The 24,243-nt window shown below is 41.5% G+C and overlaps 1 pseudogene; it reads left to right on the forward strand.

The window, feature by feature from the left end:
* Positions 1 to 5,375: 5,375 nt before the first annotated feature.
* The window catches only part of LOC122477052, a 64,913-nt pseudogene continuing 46,045 nt past the window's right edge, over positions 5,376 to 24,243 (forward strand).

Raw genomic sequence — 24,243 nt, forward strand, 5'->3', positions numbered from 1 at the left:
AAATAATAAATAAAATTGGTATACGTGGGTATAAAGAGGTCAAAAGAATAAAAATAAAAATAAAATGTATGAATGGTGTGGTAGTTGAGTTATATCTCAACAAAGCTGTTACCAAAAGAACCCAACAACATAAAAACAAATAAAAACTAGGTGAAACAAGATGTAGAGTAAAATTTAGACCTGTAAATGCATATAATTGAAAAAGAAATCTGAAAATTGATCTCAGGAAAATAAACAAAAATAAATTTAAAAAAGGAAAAATAATGAAACAGAAAAAATAGAGAGATCGACAAAACAAAAGGGTGGTCCTTTGAAAACACCAAATTTATAGACCTCTGATGAGACCATCCATAAATTAAAGAAAAAAGGAATAACCAATACTAGAAATAAACAAAGGGTATTTACTATAGTGTAAGAGACAAACATTGGTGGAACTGAATGGATAAATACACAAAACCACAATAATAGCTAGAGAGGTCAAAAGCCCTTTCTTAACAAATAGATGGAAATAAGCAAGAATATAGAACTCAATGCTGCCATCAACCAACAGGATCTAATTCACATTTATAGAATACTTCACCCCACAATAGTAGAACACACGTTCTTTTCAAGTGCCTATAAAATATTTATTAAGATAAACCATATTCTGAATCACCAAACAAACCTTAACAAATTTTTAAATATTGAAATCATACAGTGTATACTTTCTGGCCATAATGGAATCACACTAAAAGCTAATAACAGAAAGAGGGGCACCTGGGTGGCTCAGTCGGTTAAGCATCCGACTTCAGCTCAGGTCATGATCTCACAGTTCGTGAGTTCGAACCCCTCATTGAGCTCTGTGCTGACAGCTCAGAGCCTGGAGCCTGCTTTAGATTCTGCGTCTCCCTCTCTCTCTGCCTATCCCCTCCTCACACTATCTCTCTCTCTCTCAAGAATAAATAAACATTAAAATTGTTTTAAGAGTAAGTAAAATAAAATAAAAACCAATAACAGAAGGATAACAGGAAAATTTCTAAACAGTTGGAAATTAAACAAAACACTAATAGCCCATGGGTTAAAGAAGAAATATCAAAGGAAATCTAAAAATTCACAGGATTAAATGAAAATACAACATATCAAGATTTGTACGATGCAACTAAAGCAGTGTTGAGAGGGAAATTAATAGCACTAATTGCTTACATAGAAAGGAGGTCTCAAATCAATAATGTAATTTCCTACCTAAAGAAACCAGAAAAAAAGAAGAGCAAAACAAGTAGAAGGAAGGAAATAATAAGTAATACAGGTAGCAAAACTCAAGGAAATTGAAAACAAGAGAACAAAAGAGAAAAAAGATCAATGAAACAAAAAGCAAGAAAGATCAGTAAAGTTGACAAATCTCTAGCAAGAGTTATAAATACAAAGAGAGAAGACCCTATCACCAAAAATGGGAATAAAACTGGATATAACTTGCAGCCATTCATAAGGATACTTAAAGTGACACAGGCATCCTCAGAGATATTGCGGGTTCCAGACCACCATACTATAGTAAACATAATAATAAAGTAAGTCAAATAAATTTTTGGTTTCCCAGTGCATATAAAAGTTATGTTCACATTATACTGTAGTCTACTAAGTGGGTAATAGGATAATGTCTAAAAACAAAATACGCATACCTTAATTTAAAAATACTTTACTGCTTGGTGTGCCTGGGTGGCTCTGTCAGTTAAGTGTCAGACTTCGGCTCAGATCGTGATCTTGTACTCTGTGAGTTCGAGCCCTGTGTCAGGCTCTATGCTGACAGTTCAGAGCCTGGAGCCTGCTTCGGATTCTGTGTCTCCCTCTCTTTCTGCCCCCCACCCCAACTCACGCTCTCTGTCTGTCTCTCTCTCTCTTAAAAATAAATAATTTTTTAAAAAAAGTTTAAAAATACTTTACTGCTGGGGCACCTGGGTGGCTCAGTTGGTTAAGCCTCTGACTCTTGATTTAGGCTCAGGTCATGAGCTCATGGTTCATGAGATCAAGCCCCACCTGGGGCCACTTGGAAGAGGCCACTTGGAATTTTCTATCTCCCTCTCTCTCTGCCCCTCCCCCACTTGCATGTGCTCGCTGTCTCTCTCTCTCTCAAAATAAATAAAATAAAACTTAAAAAATACTTTACTGCTCAAAAATGCTAACCTTCATCTGAGCTTTCAGTGAGTCGTAATCATTTTCTGGTGGAGGGTCTTGCTTCAATGTTGATGGTTGCTAATCAGGGTGAAGACCATGAAGTTTTCCGTTTCAGTGGATCCTTCTTCTCAAAATGATTTCTCTGTAGTGTGAAATGCTATTTGATAGCATTTTACCCACAGTAGAAATTCTTCCAAAATTGGAGTCAACCCTCTCAAACCCTGCCACTGCTTTTATCAACTACGTTTGTGTAATATAATCCTTTGTGGTCACTTCAACGGTCTTCGCAGAATCTTCATCAGGAGTAGATTCCGTCTCAAGAAACCACTTTCTTCGCTCATCCATACAAAGTAACTCCTCACCCCATAAAGTTTGATCATAAGACTTCTGCAATTCAGTCCCATCTTCAGCCTCCACGTCTAATTCTAGTTCTCTTACTGTTCCCCCCCCACATCTGCAGTTACTTCCTCCACTGAAGCATTGAACCCTTCAGAGTCATCCATGAGGGTTGTGTCAACTTCTAAGCTCCTGCTCATGTTTACATTTTGACCTCTTCCCGTGAGTCACAAATGTTCTTAATGACATCGAGAATGGTGAATCCTTTCCAGAGGGTTTTTGATTTCCTTTGCACAGAGGAATCACAATCCATGGCAGCCACAGCCTTATGGGATGCATTTCTTTTTTTTTTTAATTTTTTTTAACGTTTATTTATTTTTGAGACAGAGAGAGACAGAGCATGAACGGGGGAGGGTCAGAGAGAGAGGGAGACACAGAATCCGAAACAGGCTCCAGGCTCTGAGCCATCAGCCCAGAGCCTGACGCGGGGCTCGAACTCACAGACCGCGAGATCATGACCTGAGCCGAAGTCGGACGCTTAACCGACTGAGCCACCCAGGCGCCCCGGGATGCATTTCTTAAATAAGAAGTTTTGAAAGTCAAACTACTCTTTGATCCATGGGTTGCAGGAGGGATTTTGTGTTAGCATTCACGAAAACAACATTAGTCTCGTTGTCCATCTCCATCAGAGCTCTTGGGTGGCCAGGTGCATTGTCCATGAATAGTAATACTTTTCAAGGAAGCTTTTTTTTTTTTCTGAGTAGGTCTCAAAAGTGAGCTTAAAAACATTCAGTAAACGATGTTGTAAACAGATGTGCTGTCATCCTGCTCTGAATTAGGTCTTGGTCTGACAGAATGTGGTGGCTAATTTGATCTTCCGTCTGGACCGCTAAAACTTTCTCCCTACCAGCAAGAAGGCTATTTCCCTTTCTTTCATTTGTGTGTTCACTGGAGGGCCACTTTCAGTTTCCTTCAAGAACATTTTCTTTGCACTCACAGCTTGGCTGTTTGACACGAGAGACTGGCTTTTGGCCTATCCCAGCTTGCAACATGCCTTCGTCAGCAAGCTGAATCATGTCTATGTGTTTCATTTGAAGTGGGACGTACAAGTCTTCCTTTCACTTGAATACTTGGAGGCTGTTGGAGGGTTACTAACGGGCCTGATTTCAACATTGCTGTGTCTCAAAGGAGAGGGATGCCCGAGGAGAAAGAAATATAGGAAATGGCTGGTCAGGGGAACAGTCCGAACACATGCATTTGGGTGTTAAATTTGCCGTCGTATATGGGTGTGGTTCATGGGATCCCCAAACAATTACAACAGTAACATCAAAGATTGTTGATCACAGACAAGCTTAACAAATATAATAATCATGAAACACTTGGAGACATTGAAAGAATTATCAAGATGTGACACGGAGACACGAAGCGGGTCAATGCTGCCAGTGGACTCACTCAACACAGGATTGCCACGGGCCTCCAATTTGTAAAAATGCAGTGTCCGTGAGGCGCAACAAAGCGAAGCGCAATAAAACGAGGCATGCCTGCATTACAAACAACTTTATGCACATAAATTCGGCAACGTAGATGGAACGGACCGACAGAGTAGAACCAAAAAAACTCGAGAGCACCCTCACACCAAAGGGAAGGAAGACAGCTTCGCTTTGCGTCCATCAGCCCCTACCGCAAGCTGCCCCCCCAGCACTGCTCAGGGTCAAGAGGAAATTCCCAGCTAGAAAGAGCTTCCCTGGTGGGGAAAGAAAGACTGGTGTGACCGATCGTCTTCCCCAGCCTTGGAAGGCCCCTCGAGAGGTCTCCACTTTGGTTTTCCCCAACCCAGGGACTGGAAAAGCTGGTGTGTATAGGGATGGCTAGGAAGAACAAGGTACAAGGAAGAAAAGCTGGGGTTCCCAAGAGCAGGGACTCACTGGGAGCAACTGGGGTTCCCAGTGACCAGCTATGTAGGCAAACCCAGCAGGTTTTGCCACTGACGAAACCCCCCCGCCGCCCCCCTGCTGCAGACTACACTGGCTTCGGCCCCCACGGGCATTTATATTCCCTGCTACCAGCTGCCTGAGCCCCTCATCACACCATCTCCCTGCATAAGAGCAGGACACCAGCCTAGACCCTGTGTGGACGACCCACACTGCTGGATGCATGCTCCAGGCTAGGCTGGGCCGCTGTGTACCCGCATGCTGCGGGCCTGTCACCATGACCAGCCTCTATTGCCAGACCGAGCACACTCGGAGGGAGGTCTGCAGCCACAGGACAGCATGCCAACAAGCAGGGGACCCGCAGCTGCTTCTGGGGCCAAATCGGGCCCCTCCGGTTAGGTACTTGCACGCCCCTGGCACGAACCCCATCCCCAGCCTCCATTGTTGTGCTAGCACGGCCGGACTCAGCAGCCACATTAGTGCACATCACTAACGCTGACACCAGGGGCCTCCGCAGCTGTCAGTGCACCTGTAGGCGGCCCTGTCCCTTGCCACCTGCCCTGGAACGCCTCACCTACAGCCAAGGATGTGCACACCGCCAACTCTGGCTACTACCACTGCTTGTCCCGGTCCCTAGCTACTGGGCCTGGAGGGATGGCTGAAGACCCCAGCAGCTCTTGTAACCTTTGTGTATCCCCTGCAGGGCCTGCCAAGGACCATGCAGTTGTCAGTGGCCCGAGTGGACGAGCCACCAGATTTTCCCCAGAGCTGGTGCTGCCACATGCCCTTGCACTTGGTGCCTTCTACCACCAGACCCAGGGTCACAGCACGCTTCAGCATGCCCCCACCTGAAGTCTTCCCTTAATGAAGTCAACCCATGATATCTGGAGAAGGTGACTGCTTCTTCAAATGTGTAGATATCTGTGCAAAACTCTAGGGATCACGGAGAATTAGGGAAACATGACACGACCAGAGGAACATAATAACCTTCCAGTAACTGATCCCGAAGAAGTTGAGGTCCAGGAATTGCCCAAGAAAAGATTTAAAACAATCAATCTAAAGATGCTCAGAGAACTACGAGAGAACACAGAGAAACCAAAACTAACTACTGGAAACCAAAAAGGCCAATGTGATAATTATACGTGTCAACTTGGTTGAGCCATCGCACCCAGATATTTGGTCAAGCATTGTTCGGAATGTTTCTGTGAAAGTGTTTTTTGAATGGGCGTAATAGTTACGTTGATGGCCTTTGTATAAAGCAGGTTACTCTCCATAATGTGGGTGGATCTCATCCAATCAGCCGAAGGCCTTATTAGAACAAAAACTGTCCTGAGCAAGAAGAAATTCTGCCAGCAGACTGCCTTTGAACTCCGACTGCCTCTCTTCCGGAGATCTCCAGCCTGTAGCCCAATGTATGAGTTGTGGCACTACAACATGAATCGAATTCACAACTTCCCAGGGTGCCTGCCATCAAAGTGAGGGCATTGATTGAAAAGGAATGAGATCCTGAAAATTGGAATGGGGATGTATGGGAAGACCTGACGAAACTGGGGACACTGAACCTCTAAATTTGAATGAATCCTCATGGCCAGAGGAAGTAGCCTCAACAAAATAAAGGCCATGCATGACAAGGCCACAGTTACCATCATACTCGGTAATAAAAGCTTGAAAGCTTTTCCTTTAAAATCAGGAAAAAGACAAGATGTCTCAGCCTCACACTTTTATTCAACATAATACTGGAAGTCCTAGCCAGCATCAGGAAGGAAGAAGTTAAATCGTCTCTGTTAGCACACGACATGGTCTTAGACATAGAAAACACTAAAAAACCACACCAAAAAAAAAATGTTAGAATAAACAAATTTAATAAAGTTGCAGGATACAAAATTAACACACAAAAGTCAGTTATGTTTCTATACACTAATGATAAGCCATCTAGAAAGAAATTAAGAAAGCAATGCCGTTTACAACTGCATTGAAAAGAATAAAATACTTGGGAACACATTTAACCAAGGAGGTGAAAGATCCTTATACTGAAACCTACAAGACTTCAATGGAAGAAATTGAAAAAGACACAAATAAATGGAAAGATATTTTATGTGCAAAGATTAGAAAAATTAATATTGTTAAAATACCCATACTTGGGGCGCCTGGGTGGCGCAGTCGGTTAAGCGTCCGACTTCAGCCAGGTCACAATCTCGCGGTCCGTGAGTTCGAGCCCTGCGTCAGGCTCTAGGCTGATGGCTCAGAGCCTGGAGCCTGTTTCGGATTCTGTGTCTCCCTCTCTCTCTGCCCCTCCCCCGTTCATGCTCTGTCTCTCTCTGTCCCAAAAATAAATAAAAACGTTGAAAAAAAAATTAAAAAAAAAATACCCATACTACCTAAAGTGATCCACAGATCCAATACAATCTCGATCAAAATTCCAGTGGCATCTTCCACAGAAGTAGAGAAATAATATTAAAATTCATGTGGAACCACAATAGATGTCAAATGACCAAAGCGATCTTGAAACAAAAGAACAAAACTAGAGACATCACACCTCCTTATTTCAAACTATAGTACAAAGCTACGGTAATCAAAACAGTGTGTTACTGCCATAAAAACAGACACATAGACCAATAGAACAGAATAAAGAGCCTAGAAATAAACCAGTACATATATAGTCAACTCATCTTGGACAAAAGGTGCTAAATACCCAGTGAGAAAGGAGCGGTCTGTTCAATAAAACTGGATACCCACACACAAAAGAATGAGATTGGACCCTTATGTTGGACCAAACACAAAATCCACTTGCAATGGATTAAAGACTTAAATGTAAGATTTGGAACTGTAAAGCTCCTTCAGAAAACATATGGAAAAGGCCCCTCCAGACTGGTTTTGGCAATGATTTGGGGGTAGGACATCAGAAGCATAAGCGACAAGAACAAAAATCGTAATGGTGAGAGTGGGCATCCTTGTCTTGCTCCTCACCATAGGGGAAAGGCTTTCAGATTTTCCCATTGAGCATATTAGCTGTGGGCTTTTCATATATGGCCTTTATGATGTTGAGGTATGTCCCAGAGATCCCGACTTTGTTGAGGGTTTTTTTTTTTTATCAAGAATGTGTGCTGTATTTCATCAAATGCTCTTTCTGCATCTGTTGAGAGAATCATATGGTTTCTATCCTTTCTTTTATTAATGTGGTGTATCACATTAAAGTCTCAACCTCAGCAATCAGACAACAAAAAGAAATACAGGGCATCCAAATTGGCAAGGAAGAAGTCAAACTTTCACTATCTGCAGATGACATGATACTCTATGTAGAAAACCCAAAAGACTCCACCGAAAAATTGCTAGAACTAACACACAAATTCAGCAAAGTCACAGGATATAAAATCAGCATGCAGAAATCTGTTGCATTTCTATACACCAGTAACGAAGCAGCAGAAAAAGAAATCAAGGAATTAATCCCATTTACAAGGGCACCAAAAACAATAAGACGCCTAGGAATAAGCCTAACTAAAGGGGTAAAAGATCTTTACTGTGAAAACTATAGAAAGCTTGTGAGAGAAATTGAAGACGGCACAAAAAAATGGAAAAAGATCCCATGCTCCTGGATAGGAAGAACAAATATTGTTAAAATGTCGATACTACCCAAAGCAATCTACACATTTAATATGATCTCTATCAAAATACCACCAGCATTCTTCACAGAGATAGAACAAACAATCCTAAAATGTGTATGGAACCACAAAAGCTCCTGAATTGCCAAAGCAATCCTGAAAAAGGAAAACAAAACTGGAGGCATCATGAGTCCAGATTTCAAGCCATATTACAAAGCTGTGCTTATCAACACAGGACGGTAGTGGCACAAAAACCGACACATAGATCCATGGAACAGAATAGAGAACCCATAAATGGGCCCACAACTATATGGTCAACTCACCTTTGGCAAAGTAGGAAAGAATATCCAATGGAAAAAAAGTCCCTTCAACGAATGGTGTTGGGAAAACTGGACAGCAACAGGCAAAAGAATGAAACTGGATGAAAGACCTGAATATGAGGCAAGAAAACATCAAAATCCTAGAGGAGAACACAGGCACCAATCTCTTTGACCTTGGCCGTAGCAACTTCTTACTAGACACATCACCCAAGACAAGGGAGACAAAAACAAACATGAACTCTTTGGACTTCATCAAGATAAAAACCTTCTGCACAGCAAAGAAAACAATCAACAAAACTAAAAGGCAGCCTATGGAATGGGGGAAGATGTTTGCAAATGACATATCTAATAAATGGTTAGTATCCAACATCTATAAAGAACTTCTCAAACTCAACCCCCTCTTGAAAAAAAAGCAACAACAAACAATCCAGTTAAAAATGGGCAGAAGACATGAATAGACAATTTTGCAATTGTCTATTGTAAAATCCACATGGCTAACAGACACAGGAAAAGATGCTCAACATCACTCATCGTCAGAGAAATACAAATCAAAACCATGATGAGATAGCACCTCACACATTGTAAGAATGGCTAAAATTAACAATGCAGGAAACAACAGGTGTTGGTGAGAACGGTGAAGAAGGGGGATCCTCTTACATTGTTGGTGGGAATGCAAACTGGTGCAGCCACTCCGGAGAACAGTCTGGAGGTTCCTCAAAAAACTAAAAATAGATCTACCCTACAATCCAGCAGTTGCACTATTAGGTATTTACCCAAAGGATACAAAAGTACAGATTCGAAGGGGTACATGCGCCCCGATGTTTATAGCAGCACTATCAACAATAGCCAAACTATGGAGAAAGCCCAAATGTCCATCGACTGATGAATGGATAAAGAAGATGTGGTATAGATATGCAATGGAATATTAGCCATCAAAAAGAATGAAATCTTGCCACTTGCAACAACGTGGATGGAACTAGAACTTATTATGCTAAGCGAAATAAGTAAATCAGACAAACATCACATGATTTCACTCATACGTGGAATTTGAGAGAAGTGACAGATGAACATAAGGGAAGTGGGGGGAAAAAGAAGAAAGGGAAGCAAGCCACAAGAGACTCTTTTTTTAAATTTCTTCTTTTTTTACGTTTATTAATTTTTGAGAGAGAGAGACAGATTGTGAATGGAGGAGGGGCAGAGAGAGAAAGGGGAGACACAGAATCCAAAGCAGGCTCCGGGCTCCGAGCTGTCAGCACAGAGCCTGATGCAGGGCTCGAATTCACGAACCATGAGATCATGACCTGAGCGGAAGTTGGACACTTAACCGACTGAGCCACCCAGGTGCCCCAAACCACAAGAGATTCTTAACGATAGAGAACAAACTGAGGGTTGACAGAGGGAGGTGAGTGGGGATGGGCTAGATGGGTGATGGGCATTAAGGAGGGCACTTGTGATGAACACTGGGTATCGTATGTAAGTGATGAATCACTGAATTCTACTCCTGAAACCTATATTGCACTGTAGATCAACTAACTAGAATTTAAATACATTCATCGAAAGCAAAAATAAACACGTGGGAAGATATCAAATTAAAAAGCTTCTGCACACACCAAAACGAAACAATCAATAGAGTGAAAAGGCAACCTACAGAATTGGAGACAATATTTGAAGACTGAAATAGATATATACCTGAAAGGAGTTAATATCCAAAATACAGAAGGAACTCCTAAAACTCAAGAGCAGAAGCAAACAAACAATAACAATCCAATTTATAAGCGGGCAAAGGACATAAACAGCCATTTTTCCAAAATAGACATACAAATAGCCAACAGATGTATGAGAGGGTGCTCAACATCACCAGTCATCAGGGGAATGTAAATCAAAACCACAAAGAGATATCACCTCACACCTGTCAGGATGACTATTAGAAAAACGACAAGAGGAAATGAGTGTGGAAAGAAGGGAACCCATCTACACTGTTTTCGAAATGTAAATTTGTACAATCATTGAGTAAAACAGTACGGAGTTTCCTAAAAAAAAAAAAAAATTAATCATAGAACTACCAAGTAAATCCAGAAATTCCCTAAGGTCATTGCAGCATTATTGACAATAGCCGAGGTATGAAAACAACCTAAGTGTCCACTGATGGATGAATGGGTAAAAAATATATTATATCTTACACGCATGTATTATATCTATTTAACGAAATGCTATTCAGCTATAAACACGAAGGAAATCAACAACATGGGTGAACCGTGAGGACATTATGCTAAGTGCGGTAAGTCAGACAGAGGAGGACACATACTATAAGATCTCACTTATATGTGGAATCTAACAAAGCCCAACTCCAGTGTTTACCAGGAGCCGGGGGGAGGCAGGTTAGGTTGGGGGGAATGAAGAGATGTTGACCGGAGCATGCACACTTGAAGTTATAAGAGGAGTACATTCTGGGGACGTCCCGTAAGCATGGGACTGTAGTTAACAAAACTGCCTCGTATGCTTGAAAGTTGCTAAGAGACTGATTCTTAAATGTTCTCTCCGTAACAACAACAAGAACAGAAACAACCAAATGGTACTTATGGGAGGCAAAGGATGTGTTAACTGCCCTTACCGTGGTAAGCATTTTGCAATATATAGGAATACGAAATCCTCACAGTGCACCCCTTAAACTTACACAATGTTATATATTACCCGTATCTCAGTGAAGCTGGAAAATGTGTGTCTGTTCCCAAATTCCACTCTTTATAAGGATACCAGTTCCATACTGGATTAGGGACTCATCCTACCTCAATATGACCTCCTCTTAACTCTCACTAGTTAAGTGTCATCCTCAATGACACTATTTCCACGTAAGGTCACATCCCAAGGTACTGGGGGATAGGACTTAAATATGCGAATTCGGGGGAGGGAACGTAAGTCGATCCATAAACATATGTTTCCATCATACACATCAATTATAGCTAATGGATAGGTAGGTAGGTAGTGAAAGCCTGAAACATCATGGAAATGTCATGTACCAAATTCAAGGACAGTGATTACCTCCAGAGAGGGAGGGAGACAGGAAGAAAGGTTTAGGGATGGAACTCTCATAGTCTCCTTAACCTTATCTTAAAAAAGCAAAGCAAAACAAAACAAAACAAAACAGTTCTATTAGGGCAAAATAACTGTTAAATCTGAGCTCTGAGTGACTGGTATATAGACGTATGTTGCATTATTTTCTAACCTCTTGGGAGTGTTTGATACTTTGTATCTATAAAAAAGTAACTCATTCTGGGGCGCCTGGGTGGCTCAGACGGTTGGGCGTCCGACTTCAGCTCGGGTCATGATCTCTCACGTTCGTGAGTTCGAGCCCCGCGTCGGCTCTGTGCTGACAGCTCGGAGCCCGCTTTGGATTTTGTGTCTCCCTCTCTCTCTGCCCCTCACCTGCTTCTGCTCTGTCTCTCTCTCTCTCTCTCTCCCTCCCTCAAAAATAAATAAACATTAAATTTTTTTTAAGTAATTCATTCCTTCATTCATTTTCTTGAAAGAAGTTACAGAGGACTGACTCACTAAGCTCAACAACACAGATAGCCCTTCCTCCAACAATGAGAGTTATGTCATTGTTTTTACATTTTAAAATCAAATGAAGCGTCGCTGTGATTTTAGTGATCCTGTTATTTATAAAAATCTGTATCTTTAAAGACATGATTACACTCAATGGGCTAAGATGCTCCCGTCATGAGATATTAAGCCGCGTCTGAGACAGGCAAAGAGAAAAACATTCTAACCCCACAGTTTATGCTTATGCCACGGCCTACTCGTTGTGGCTAGAACGGGGGTAGAAACACGCAAAATCTTCCGAATCTTTCTTCCTCCTACCCTTTATCTCTGCGTCTTTTGAAAAGTGGGCTTGTAAAGTTCAGTTCATGTAAGTTCCATCTGTAAATGTGTTTTCTACTTACACAAATTAAGAGGATACCTGAGTTAAAGGACCTCAGAGTCTAACCCTGCTTTGCCAATAGCCAACTGCTTGCTTTGGGGCAAGCTTTATTGGTTTGTTTTTTGTTTTGTTTTGTTTTGTTTTGTTTTCATCCAGAAAACGAAAGATTTGAATTGTTCTGAGATCTAAATGTGTTAAGAAACACAAAGATGATTTATGTAATTTGTGAAAATGTCAAACTTTCAGTTGAATATTCAGTTACGTGATGAGTTACCGTAGCTGATGTGATGAACTTTTTCTCAGAGTGGAATACAATCGCTTGTTTGTTCTGGCAACCTGGAGACATAATCTCTGTTAATCTGACCCAATCACACAGCCACCACCCCCCCCCCCCCCGCCCAACGTAACATTATGCACACATCGAGACTCCTGAAGCGCCTTGACAATGATAAAACACATGTCCCGGGAAGGAAAAAGACGTCTCTGTAAAATCTTGATGTCAGATGCAGCTTTCATCCAGGAGTCTTGAGCATGATTTTTTTCCTGAGCGGAACTTGATGAAGTCTTGGCCCCTTAATCCCTCTCTGCAAGAAAGCCAATCATACCGACTATATCCTAGGTTTTATGGAAGACTTTGGGGGGCCACAGGGAAGAAGCGGGTTAGATGACACACAGTGTTCCACGTGAATACTCCCAAACAGAACCACCTCTGCTCCGAGACTCGTCGTTGAGATTTCCGCCGCTGGCTGTCTCTCCTTCCCCAGACTTGGCCCAAATAGTGCGTAGTTCGCCTCTCCTCCTTGAGGGACTCTGGGCCTCGGGAACTCAATCCTCCCTCTCTGTATCCTTACTCAAGGATCTTTTCAACAAAGCTGGTCTGTGCTACAAAGAAATTCTTCTTGAAGAAGAATTTGAAGGTAAACTTTTGCACCTGTAGGCATTTGCAGACACAGATCCCTTGCCTATTAATGGCTGTATTTAATGTGCAAGCAGCCTGCTTGACGCTCAGGTCTCGATTATGTACCAAGCCTTGGACTTCTGCCTCCAGAAATGGTGCCCCTCACCCGCAATGCAGCACACGCAACAGACCTTCCAGGCTACCTCCCAGGCACCAAAATTATTAGCTGACACTGAAGTTGCCTTGGACCCAGCCCCTAATTGCATCAGAACCTGGCTACTCGAAGACTGGCTTTCTTAATCTATCCAAACTCAATTGGAAAAATCTACTTAATCAAATAGGAAAGTGGTTAACATTGTGCAAGTACAATTTTCTCAGATGATTAGACGCTTTTTCTTTTGAAATGAATAAATAAAAGGGAAAGAGGGGCAGAAGAATAACGGTACAGGTTTTACTTTTCTAAAGTTGGAATAAAATTAGCATAATTTCCCTTTTATTAAGCTACAGTAGATAGAAGGCACATTATAGACCCTGTAGGTGGAGTTGTGGGTGGACACAGAAGAGGGGTAATGAGAGAGCATTGAAAATACAGCTGAAATAATGAATCAGGCTATAGAATGGAAGGATCCCTGATTTGATCACAGACAAAGGGGATGGAGAATAGAGACTACAAAAAGAACAAGGAACACTTCACCGTTGATGTGGGCTTCAAAAGTTATACTTTGTGCTCAAAGGGGAAGAAAGCACAATAATATCATTCATTAAACTATCTAATTTTATTCAAACTAATCATGATGGAAATGGAAGGTACATGGGATCTGGAGCAAACTTGCTAGAATGTCAGAACCTTGGGGGTAGTGGTCATTTTGCCCACCCCCCTCAAAGCACGGACAATGCAACCCTCCACATATACCTTCCCTGTGCCATTCATTGTACAGACGAGGAAAGGAAGGCCCAGGGAAGGTTTGCAGACTAAGTGGTTTTTTGAAACATTGTAGAGCTTTGTGACGCCGGCAACCAAATCTCCACGTGATTTCTACAGAGCGGGCTCCACTGCGCGACGTAACGCAGAAAGTGAATCAAGAAATGATTAACAGGATTGGGCCAATCGATCTAGATTCTTAAAGGATGTACACAGACGAGGAAGTGACTCGGAATCCGTGATTTCTTCACCTAATCTGTGCCAGGAATAATATTTAGATGGCCCCATTGTTTCAGCTACAAATCTGGAAAGCCCGAGAGTTACCTGGACAATATTTTCCCTCCCCACACGTAGGCAGTTAGATACCAAAGTCTCTGGCCCAAAATGCATCCTGGGATGTCACCTTCTCAGCCAGCTTTCTCTCTGTGTCTCCCACACAATGGTCCCACTCTTGAAATTTTCTCCCTGCTCGGGATCTTCTTCTCAGTCTCCTCCCAGACTTTCTTACTTCCCACTCACGCATCGTTTACCGCTCCCCATAGTCCCTACTCTCTTCTTCTCATTATGATTCCTCTTGACAGCTACTGAGAGATGCTTTGATGGCCCACTAAATATGAGGCCCAATTTTTCCTTAATGTAAAAAAGGTAGATTCCCCCTTACTCAAAGACGAGGGCCATTCTTCTCCAGAAACATAATTCATGGTGTGGTTTCCCGCCCCCCCCCCCGAGATTTTCTTCCTAGAGAAGAGGGATCTTCTGTATATATTAGGATGAGCCGTTCTGACGCAGTTACAAAAAAATAGTAAAAAGTGAGGTTTTCCCTGAAAACAAAGGGAAACCCTGGATCCTGCTACAAGGTTCGCTTCTTCCCATGATGGATAATCTTAGATAATCCCATAATCTCTTCGTCCCTTCTTGAGCCTCCCTGCAGGAATTCTGGCTGTGCTTAAAACAACTCACCTGAGATCGTGCTGTTCTCAGCCACCTTAGCTGGTGGAGACTTTCAGCTAGTCTTTGATTCAGCACGTTATTTGTCACGCTTATAACGTCTGAAATCATTGTTATGTCTGTTTTCTTACATTTAAATTCGGGTGGCGTTCTCTCAGGGCAGCAACTCTGTTGCTCCTGGTTTGGTGTCACTCCCAGTGACAGTTTCTGGCTCATAGCATGTGCTCAATAAATACTTGTTGAATGTTAGGTAAGTGACCTAATACAAGGTTGGTGATCAGGGTTCTGCCACTTACGGACGGCTCTCTAGGGTGACAACTCATCTGTACATATGGCCCAGAAACATCACTAGCCACCTGAATTGAGGATATTGGGCTGAGCCAAGAGGTTGTCTAACTTTCTGTGGGCAAGAAATTTGCCCCTATGCCACCTATGGTAGACCGAATCGTAGAAATCAATTCTTCACCCTTCCTATCCTCGTGCTTTCTGTGGCCTTTGATTTTAGATTCAGTCATGTCTTGCTTTGGCCAACGTGGGCTGAAGTGATGCTGAGTCAATCCTGAGCCCAGACCTTAAGAGCCTTTGCATGTTTCTGTGAAGAGCTGAGCCGAACTGGAAAAAAAATCTGAGCTTCCAGGTAGTCAGTTAACAAGCCCAAAGGGGCGCCTGGGTGGCTCAGTCGGTTGAGCGACCGACTTCGGCTTAGATCATGATCTTGCAGTCTGTGAGTCCTAGCCCTGCGTCGGGCTCTGTGCTGATGGCTCGGAGCCTGGAGCCTGCTTCGGATCCTGTGCCTCCCTCTTTCTCTGCCCCTCCCGCACTCACTCTCTGTCTCTCTCTCTCTCTCTCTCTCTCTTTCAATAATACAATAAATAAATGTTAAAAAGATTTTTAAAAAAAGATAACAGGCCCAAAGGAAATAACAGCCAAGCATTTAATCACTTACTGTGGCATTATAAGCAAGAGACTAAACAGTAGAAAGTATTAGTTTCCCCAGTGTTCCATTTTCCACCATGAAAGAGCACCAGGTGAAGGTCAGATACATCATTGGATGGGAGGAATCATCTCATTGCTGAGGGAGCCCCAAGCAAAAAACCTCCTTCCATTAATGGATCTGGAGGTGAGGGGAAGAAAGAGAAGGAAAGGTTAAGAGTGGAAAGTACTGAATATTGAGGTAGAGTGGATAAAATATTCTTTAGAATCCCTGAAAAAATATTCTTTGTAGAGGTGACAGAGAGATGCACTAGCCAAAGGTCCCTAAGAGGCCTCCGAATGGAGGTGCCTTGGCTAGGAAAGCAGATATGCATAAGAACATGGCTGGTTGAGGGGCACCTGGGTGGCTCAGTCAGTTGAGTATCCGACTTCGGCTCAGGTCATGATCTCACGGTCCGTGAGTTCGAGCCCCGTGTCGGGCTCTGTGCTGACGGCTCAGAGCCTGGGGCCTGCTTTGGATTCTGTGTCTCCCTCGCTCTCTGCTCCTCCCCTGCTCATGCTCTGTCTCTCTGTCTCTCTGTCTCTTTCTCTCAAAAATAAATAAACATGAAAAAAATTAAAAAAAAAAAAAAAAGAACATGGCTGGTCGGGAGGCCTGAATCCCTGACTGCATCTCTCTTTACAGACTGTAACGCGTTATCTGTGCACCAAGTCTGGTGTGGAGAGATGACAGCTTTGGCCAACGAGGCCTGGTAGGAAGGCTCTTCGTAATGGCCAGAATGGCCGGGCCTGAAAGATCACATTTAGATGTTTGACTGAGAGCCTGACTTCTCAGTTTCCATTTGCCATGTTGGACCGCTGCCATTACGATGAGAAGAGCTTCCTCGAGTAGCTACTGCCTCTTTATCCTGGGTCCCAGAATGAACACATACGGAGTAGAGCCACGCCAGTTGACTTAAAGACATACAGTTAGAGGGTAGAGCTGCCCTAGCCATGAGAAAATGAAGGCGAACCATCAAGTGGAGCATCAGCAAAGCCAATTTAACTGATCCATAGATCCGTGAAAATAAAGGCTGGCTAATTTCAGCCACTAAGTCTGGGGTGTTTGTTACACATTATTGCGGCCACTAAGTTTGGGGTGTTACCCATTAATGTGGCATAGCTAATAGATACACTACCCTCTCTCCAGCCATCATGGGTGTGGGCCTCTGCCAGACGTCCTTATTTCAATCAAATGTTACCAAAGATGCAAAGAGACTGGGAAAAAAAAAAAAAAACACCACTCACAGTGAGAAGACGAATGCATCAATCAAGAGAAGTCCAGAAATGATAGAGCTTAGTAGACAAAGACATTTAACTTGTTAACAAATGTTCAAGAAGCTAGATGACAGATTGGACATGTTGAAAATGGGAGATAAGACAAAGACATCAACTGGGCTTTTAATTCTAGAGATAAAGACTACAATTTCTAGGCACTGTATAGAATTAATGGCAGATTAGACATTGCAGAATGTCTAGTTCTGACCTTGAACACATAGCAATAAAAAACGTCCAAGAAGATGGGAAAAATAATAGAACGTTAATGGGTTGTACAACAATTTCTAGCAGCCTAATGTATGTGAAATTGGAGTCCTCGAAGGAGAGGATTTGGGGGAAAGGAGGAGAAAAAAGTCCCTGAAAAAATAATAGCAAAAAAAATTTTGATGCAAACTATAGGTGAACATATTTTAAAAGTTCAACAAATCCCTAACACAAATAACAGAGAGAAAATTACATCGAGGCGCATAATAAATTTCACAAAACAACTGATAAAGAAAAGAAATCTAAAAAGTACCCAGAGAAAAAAAACACATTAAGTCCAGAGGAACAAAGGCACGACATATTCAAAGCATTGAAAGAAAAACAACAGTCCACGTAGAATTCTTTCCCAGTGAAAATAGATTTCAAACTCAACGCAAAATAAAGGCATTTTCAGACACATAAAAGCTGTGCTCTAAAAAGTAAATTCCTTCAAGAAGAAGGAAAATGATTTGAGATGTACATCTGGATCTACACGAAGTCAGGAAGATCAGCGGAAATAATAACTACATGGATGAATATTAAAAATAAGTTCTCATTGCTTAAATCCCTTTTTTAAAAATTTTTAACGTTTATTTATTTTTGAGACAGAGAGAGACAGAGCATGAACGGGGGAGGGTCAGAAAGAGAGGGAGACACAGAATCTGAAAACAGGCTCCAGGCTCTGAGCTGTCAGCACAGAGCCCGACGCGGGGCTGGAACTCACGGACCGTGAGATCATGACCTGAGCTGAAGTCGGCCGCTCAACCGACTGAGCCACCCAGGCGCCCCATCTTAAATCCCTTTGAAGATATTATTGATGGTCTAAAGCAGGAATTGGAAATCTTTTTCTGTACAGAGCCCAGTCCAAAGTATTTTACGCTTGGTAGCTTATATGGTCTCTGTCACAACTACTTAATGTTGCTGTTTTTGCATGAAAGCAGCCATAAGCAATACGCAAATGAGTACATGTCACTATTTTCCAATAAAACTTTGTTTACAAAAACAGATGGTGGTCTGGACTTGACTCATGGGCTATAGCTTACCAAACCTTGGTTTATAACAAAAATAACAATATATTGGAGGGTTTATAACATATATAAACATAAGATAGATGCCCCCCAAAAGGCACAATGACTAGAAGGGAAAAAGGAAAATATATGTAACAGAAAGGCTACCCGTGAAGTGTAGCATTTGAGGATAGACTAGTATAACGTAAGGATGTACATTATAAAACCTAGAGCGGCCACCAAAATAACAAAACAAAGCATTATAGTCAATAATTCAACAAAGGCGATAAAACAGAATCACAAAAAAATCAACCCAAAAGAAGGCGAAAAAGAGAGCTGAACAAAGAACAGTTCGAAGAAAATAAATAGATGTTTGACTTAAACGCAATCAATAATCAAATAAAATATAAATGATCTTGACACTCCCATTAAAACTTCATAAAGGCTCAGATTAGGTTTAAAAAATCAGGATCAAACTATGCTTTGCCTATAAATAGCTTAAAAATTCAAAGTGTGAAATGGCAGACCATGATAAGACTAATCAAAATAAAGCTGAAGATACATTCATATCAAAGTAGATTTCAGAAAAATTAACATTACTAGGGATAAAGACAGTAAGCTTGTAAGTGGGTCAGTTCATCAAGGGAACACATCAATCCTAAACACGTATTCACCTTAAAACTGAACATCCATACTGAAAAGTTTAACTGTATTTGCAAACAATATGTCATCCATGAATAAAATCCTATAAATAAAAATGTGGCATGAATGCATAAATGGCTTAGCAAGGTGACAGGATTTTATATTAATGTGCAAAAATCAACAGTATTCCTATAGGCAAGCAACAAAAATCAGCAACTGAAACTCAAAAACAATGCGATTCACAATAAGATATAGAAAATACTTGGGGATAAACGTGACAAAATATATGTGAGACCGGCACACTGAAACGTATAAACCATCATCAAGAGAAATTAGAGAAGACTTAATAAATCAAAAAGTATACACAAAAATAAACCCCAAATGGATGAAAGGCCTAAATGTGAAACGGGACACCATCAAAACCCTAGAGGAGAAAGCGAGCAACGACCTCTTTGACCTCAGCTGCAACAATTTCTTGCTCGACACATCTCCAAAGGCAAGGGAATTAAAAGCAATAAGAAACTATTGGGACCTCATCAAGATAAAAAGCTTCTACACGGCAAAGGAAACAATCAACAAAACTAAAAGGCAACCGACGGAATGGGAAAAGATATTTGCAAATGACATATCGGATAAAGGGCTAGTATCCAAAGTCTATAAAGAACATACCAAACTCAAACCCGAACAACAGGTGTGAGATCCCCTCTATCAGAATAAGCTCCCCTCTATTTCTAATGGGTATTGGGTTTTCTCAAATGCTTTTTCTGCTTCTATTGAGGCGATCATTTGTTCTTTGTTATATGATATTAATTAATGTTTTGGATTTTATTTTTTTTATTATTTTTTTTCAACGTTCATTTATTTTTGGGACAGAGAGAGACAGAGCATGAACGGGGGAGGGGCAGAGAGAGAGGGAGACACAGACTCGGAAACAGGCTCCAGGCTCCGAGCCATCAGCCCAGAGCCCGACGTGGGGCTCGAACTCCCAGACCGCGAGATCGTGACCTGGCTGAAGTCAGACGCCTAACTGACTGCGCCACCCAGGCGCCCCAATGTTTTGGATTTTAAACCAACTTGCCACTTTGGCATCCCATTTGGTTATGTTGCATAATCCTTCTTATATGTAGCGGAGTTTGGTCTCCTGCTATTTTGTTGTGGATTTTTACATGTATATTCATAAGATGTATGGGTCTGCAGTTTCCTTGTGATATATTCTTCTGGTTTTGGTACCAAGGTTGGGAAGTGTGCTTCCTCTCTTTCTTTTGGAAGACTTTGTAAAGAACTGCTATACGTTTGCTTCAACTGTTTGGTAGAATTCACCAGTGCAGCCGTCTGGGCCTGGCCTTTTCTTTTAGGTAGTTTTTTGATGACTAATTCAATCTTTTAACTGCCGTAAGCCCACTCAAATTGTCTAGCTTTTCTTGAGTCACATTCGGTGGTTCGTGAGTTTTCTAGAAATTTAGCCATTTCATTTAAGTCGTGTTGCCTAATTTATTTTCATATAATTGTTCATTGTACTTATAATCCTTGCTAAACATTTGTCAATTTTATTAATTTTATTAAAGCTCATTCTTTCCAAAAGACCAGTCCTTGGCCGCACTGATTTCTTTATTTTTTTATATTTTCTATTTCATTCATTTCTGCCCTAATAATTATTTCCTTCCTTCTTCTCACTTTAGGTTTAGTTTGTTCTTCTTTTTTCCAGTGTCTTCAGGCAGAAAGTTATTAATTTTCACTCATGTTAGATTATTTTCTAATTTTCTTTGGGATTTCTTCTGTGAACTATTGGTCGTTTATGTGAGATTTATGTGAGTGCTGTTTAATTTCCATCTTTTTGCAAGTTACCCTACTACTGGTTTTTAAATTTTATTCCCTTGTGGTCTGAGAACATACCTCGTGTTATTTCTATCCTTTTAAACGTAATTAGGTTTGTTTTAGAGTCTATCTTGGAAAATGTTCCATGTGCATGTGAGAAGAATGTGTATTCTGTTGTCTTGAGGTGGAGTTTTCTACAGATGTCTGTTAGGTATAGTTGGTTTACAGTGTTGTTCTTTTTTATGTTAAATTCCAATAGAATTAATAGTGTTATATTAGATTCAGGTGTACAATATAGTGATTCAGCACGTCCATACAACACCCGGTGCTCATCACAGCAAGTGCCTTCCTTAATCCTCATCACCGATTTAACCCATCTCTCCGCTCACCTCCCCTCTGATAACCATCATTTTTTTCTCTATAGTTAAGAGTTTGTTTCTTGGTTTGCCTCTCTCTTTCTTCCTTTACTCATTTGTTTCTTAAATGCCACATATGAGTGAGACCAGGTGGTATTTGTCTTTCTTTGGCTGACTTCTTTCGCTTGGCATGAACCTCTAGCTCCATCCATGCCATTGCAAATGACAAGATTTCATTCTTTTTTATGGATGAATAATGTTCCATTGTGCATAACTGCCGATATCGTTGGAATGGTTATACTACCCAGAGCAATCTACAGATTTAATGCATCCCTATCAAAACACCAAGAGCATTTGGTAACAACAAAAAATCCTAAAAGTTATATGGTACCGCAAAAGACCCCGAATTGCCCAAGCAATTTTGAAGAGGAAGAGCAAAGCTAGAGTTATCACAGCTCCAGACTTCAAGTTCTGTTACAAAGCTGTAGGAATTATAGCGTTTCCCAAGTCATCTATTTCCTTGTTGATTTCCTGCTCGGTGGTTCCATTCCTTGTCGAAGGTAGTTTATTGCAGTCTCCCTTTAATTCTGTCCATTTTTGCTTCTGTTGTTAGGCGCACATATCTGGAGCATAGTTTCCACCTCACTGAGCTGGGAGGGGGGGAAGATGGGCATAGGTGTTGGTTCAAATGCCATAGAGTCTTGCAGTTCTCACTGAGTTTTTGTAGATTTTCTTGAAAAGCATTTCTTCATTTCTCATATGTCCTGAGAACAATTTTCAGAGACTTTAAATGGTTGTTTTCAAACTAATTTTTACCAGTTTAACTGAGAAGCATATCCACAAAGCCTATGATGTTGTCATGTCAGAAGCGGCATTCTTAGAAATTTTTTTTAAGTTAAATATATATATCCACCATAGGAACTGGCCGTTCCACACTTGATTATTTATCGAAGGGAAAAGAATACATATGTCTATACAAAGACTTGTACACGAATGCTCCCAACAACTTTATTTGTAATAGTCCCCAATTGGAAATAACTCAAATGTCCATTAACAGTGAATATATATATGAATTATGATATATCAGTACATCAGAATACTACTCAGCGATGAAATGGGGTGAACTATTTATACACACAACAGCATGGATGAATCTCAAAATAATTGCACTAAGTGAAAGACGTGAGACCAAAAAAAAAAAAAAACAAAAAACCACACGTACCCTATGATTAGTTTTATACAACCTACTAGAAAACGTAAACTAACTAGTAGCAACAGAAAATACCATAGACGAGATTCACTGGGAGTGATTGGAGGGAGGGATAATAACGAAGCGTGAAGAAACCTTTCAGTGTGATGGACGTGCTAATTATCTTCATTGTGGTGATTCACGAGCTAATATATGTGTCAAAACATGAAATTGTACGCTTCAATTTTTTTTAATTTTTTTAATGTTTATTTTTGAGAGAGAGAGAGAGAGAGAGAGACAGAACGTGAGTGGGGGAGAGGCAAAGAGAGAGAGAGAGAGAGAGAGAGAGAGAGAGACAGAATCTGAATCAGGCTCCAGGCTCTGAGCTGTCAGCACAGAACCCCATATGGAGCTCGAACCCAGGAGCCATGAGGTCATGGCCTGAGCCGAAGTCGGCCACCCAACCGACTGAGCCACCCAGGCACCCCAAAATTGTGCACTGTAAATATGTGAAGTTCGTTGTAAGGCAGTCATGCCTCAATGAAGCGGTTAAACTAAGGATTGATGGGGGCATGGGGGAGAGGGGAAAGTGGGTGATGGGCATGGAGGAAGGCACTTGTTGGGATGTGCACTGGGTGTTGTATGGAAACCAATTTGACAATAAATTATATTTTTTAAAAAGTTCCATTCTTCTTCTTCTTCTTCTTCTTTTCTGAACATCTCTGGTCCTGGGAGGAAACAGCAAATTTCCTCTTGCTCAAGGTGACTTTTCTTCTTTTTCTGTGTGTTTCCCACTTCTGAGGAACCACCCAAACCACTGTACTCTTCTTTTTTTCCTCTCCTTTTGGTGCTTGGTCTCCTCTCTCATCTGTAATTCACCTGTGCCCTCGATCCATTCAATTTCATTTCTCTGTTCATTTCTTTATCCATTCAACAAACTTTTGTTGGGCACCTGCTTGTTGTCACATGCGATGCTAAGTTCTAGACATAAAAAAAAAGAAACATGGTTCCCATTGCCAAGGAACTCATTGTCTAGTAGGGTGGAAAGACACATATACAAAAATTACTAGAAGTCTTAAGTAATATAGAAGTTTACACAATACACAATAGGGCACAAAGAAGGAAATAGTAGTGGGTATTTTTGGTTTTGTGTCCCTTGAGTATTCATTCACACTAATCGGGTAACCACAGCCTGATTTCCTTCTGGGGAATTACCTTTCTCCACTGTGTGCTGTGTCAGCGTGACTATGGGTCTAAGGCGACTGTGTCTTCCCTGACCAAGAGGACTGTATATAACCCAGGCTGGAATACAGGGTTTCTCCATGGGTTTTTCATCTTGAGAAATTCAAGGATGGAAAAACAGATACAGTTGGCTTATTCCAAAACTACCTCTTGGGCCAGATGGTCATATTCTAATTCCTGCTCCCTAGATCCCGGATCTGTCCTGACGTCTGTCTATTTCTGAATCTGGTACTCCAACCTTGCAATTATATCTGTGATGCACTTCTTTTTTTTTTAATTTTTTTTCAACGTTTTTATTTATTTTTGGGACAGAGAGAGACAGAGCATGAACGGGGGAGGGGCAGAGAGAGAGGGAGACACAGAATCGGAAACAGGCTCCAGGCTCTGAGCCATCAGCCCAGAGCCCGACGCGGGGCTCGAACTCACGGACCGCGAGATCGTGACCTGGCTGAAGTCGGACGCTCAACCGACTGCGCCA

This window comes from Prionailurus bengalensis, chromosome X (genome assembly GCF_016509475.1).
Source record: "Prionailurus bengalensis isolate Pbe53 chromosome X, Fcat_Pben_1.1_paternal_pri, whole genome shotgun sequence".
Taxonomy (NCBI): Eukaryota; Metazoa; Chordata; class Mammalia; order Carnivora; family Felidae; genus Prionailurus; species Prionailurus bengalensis.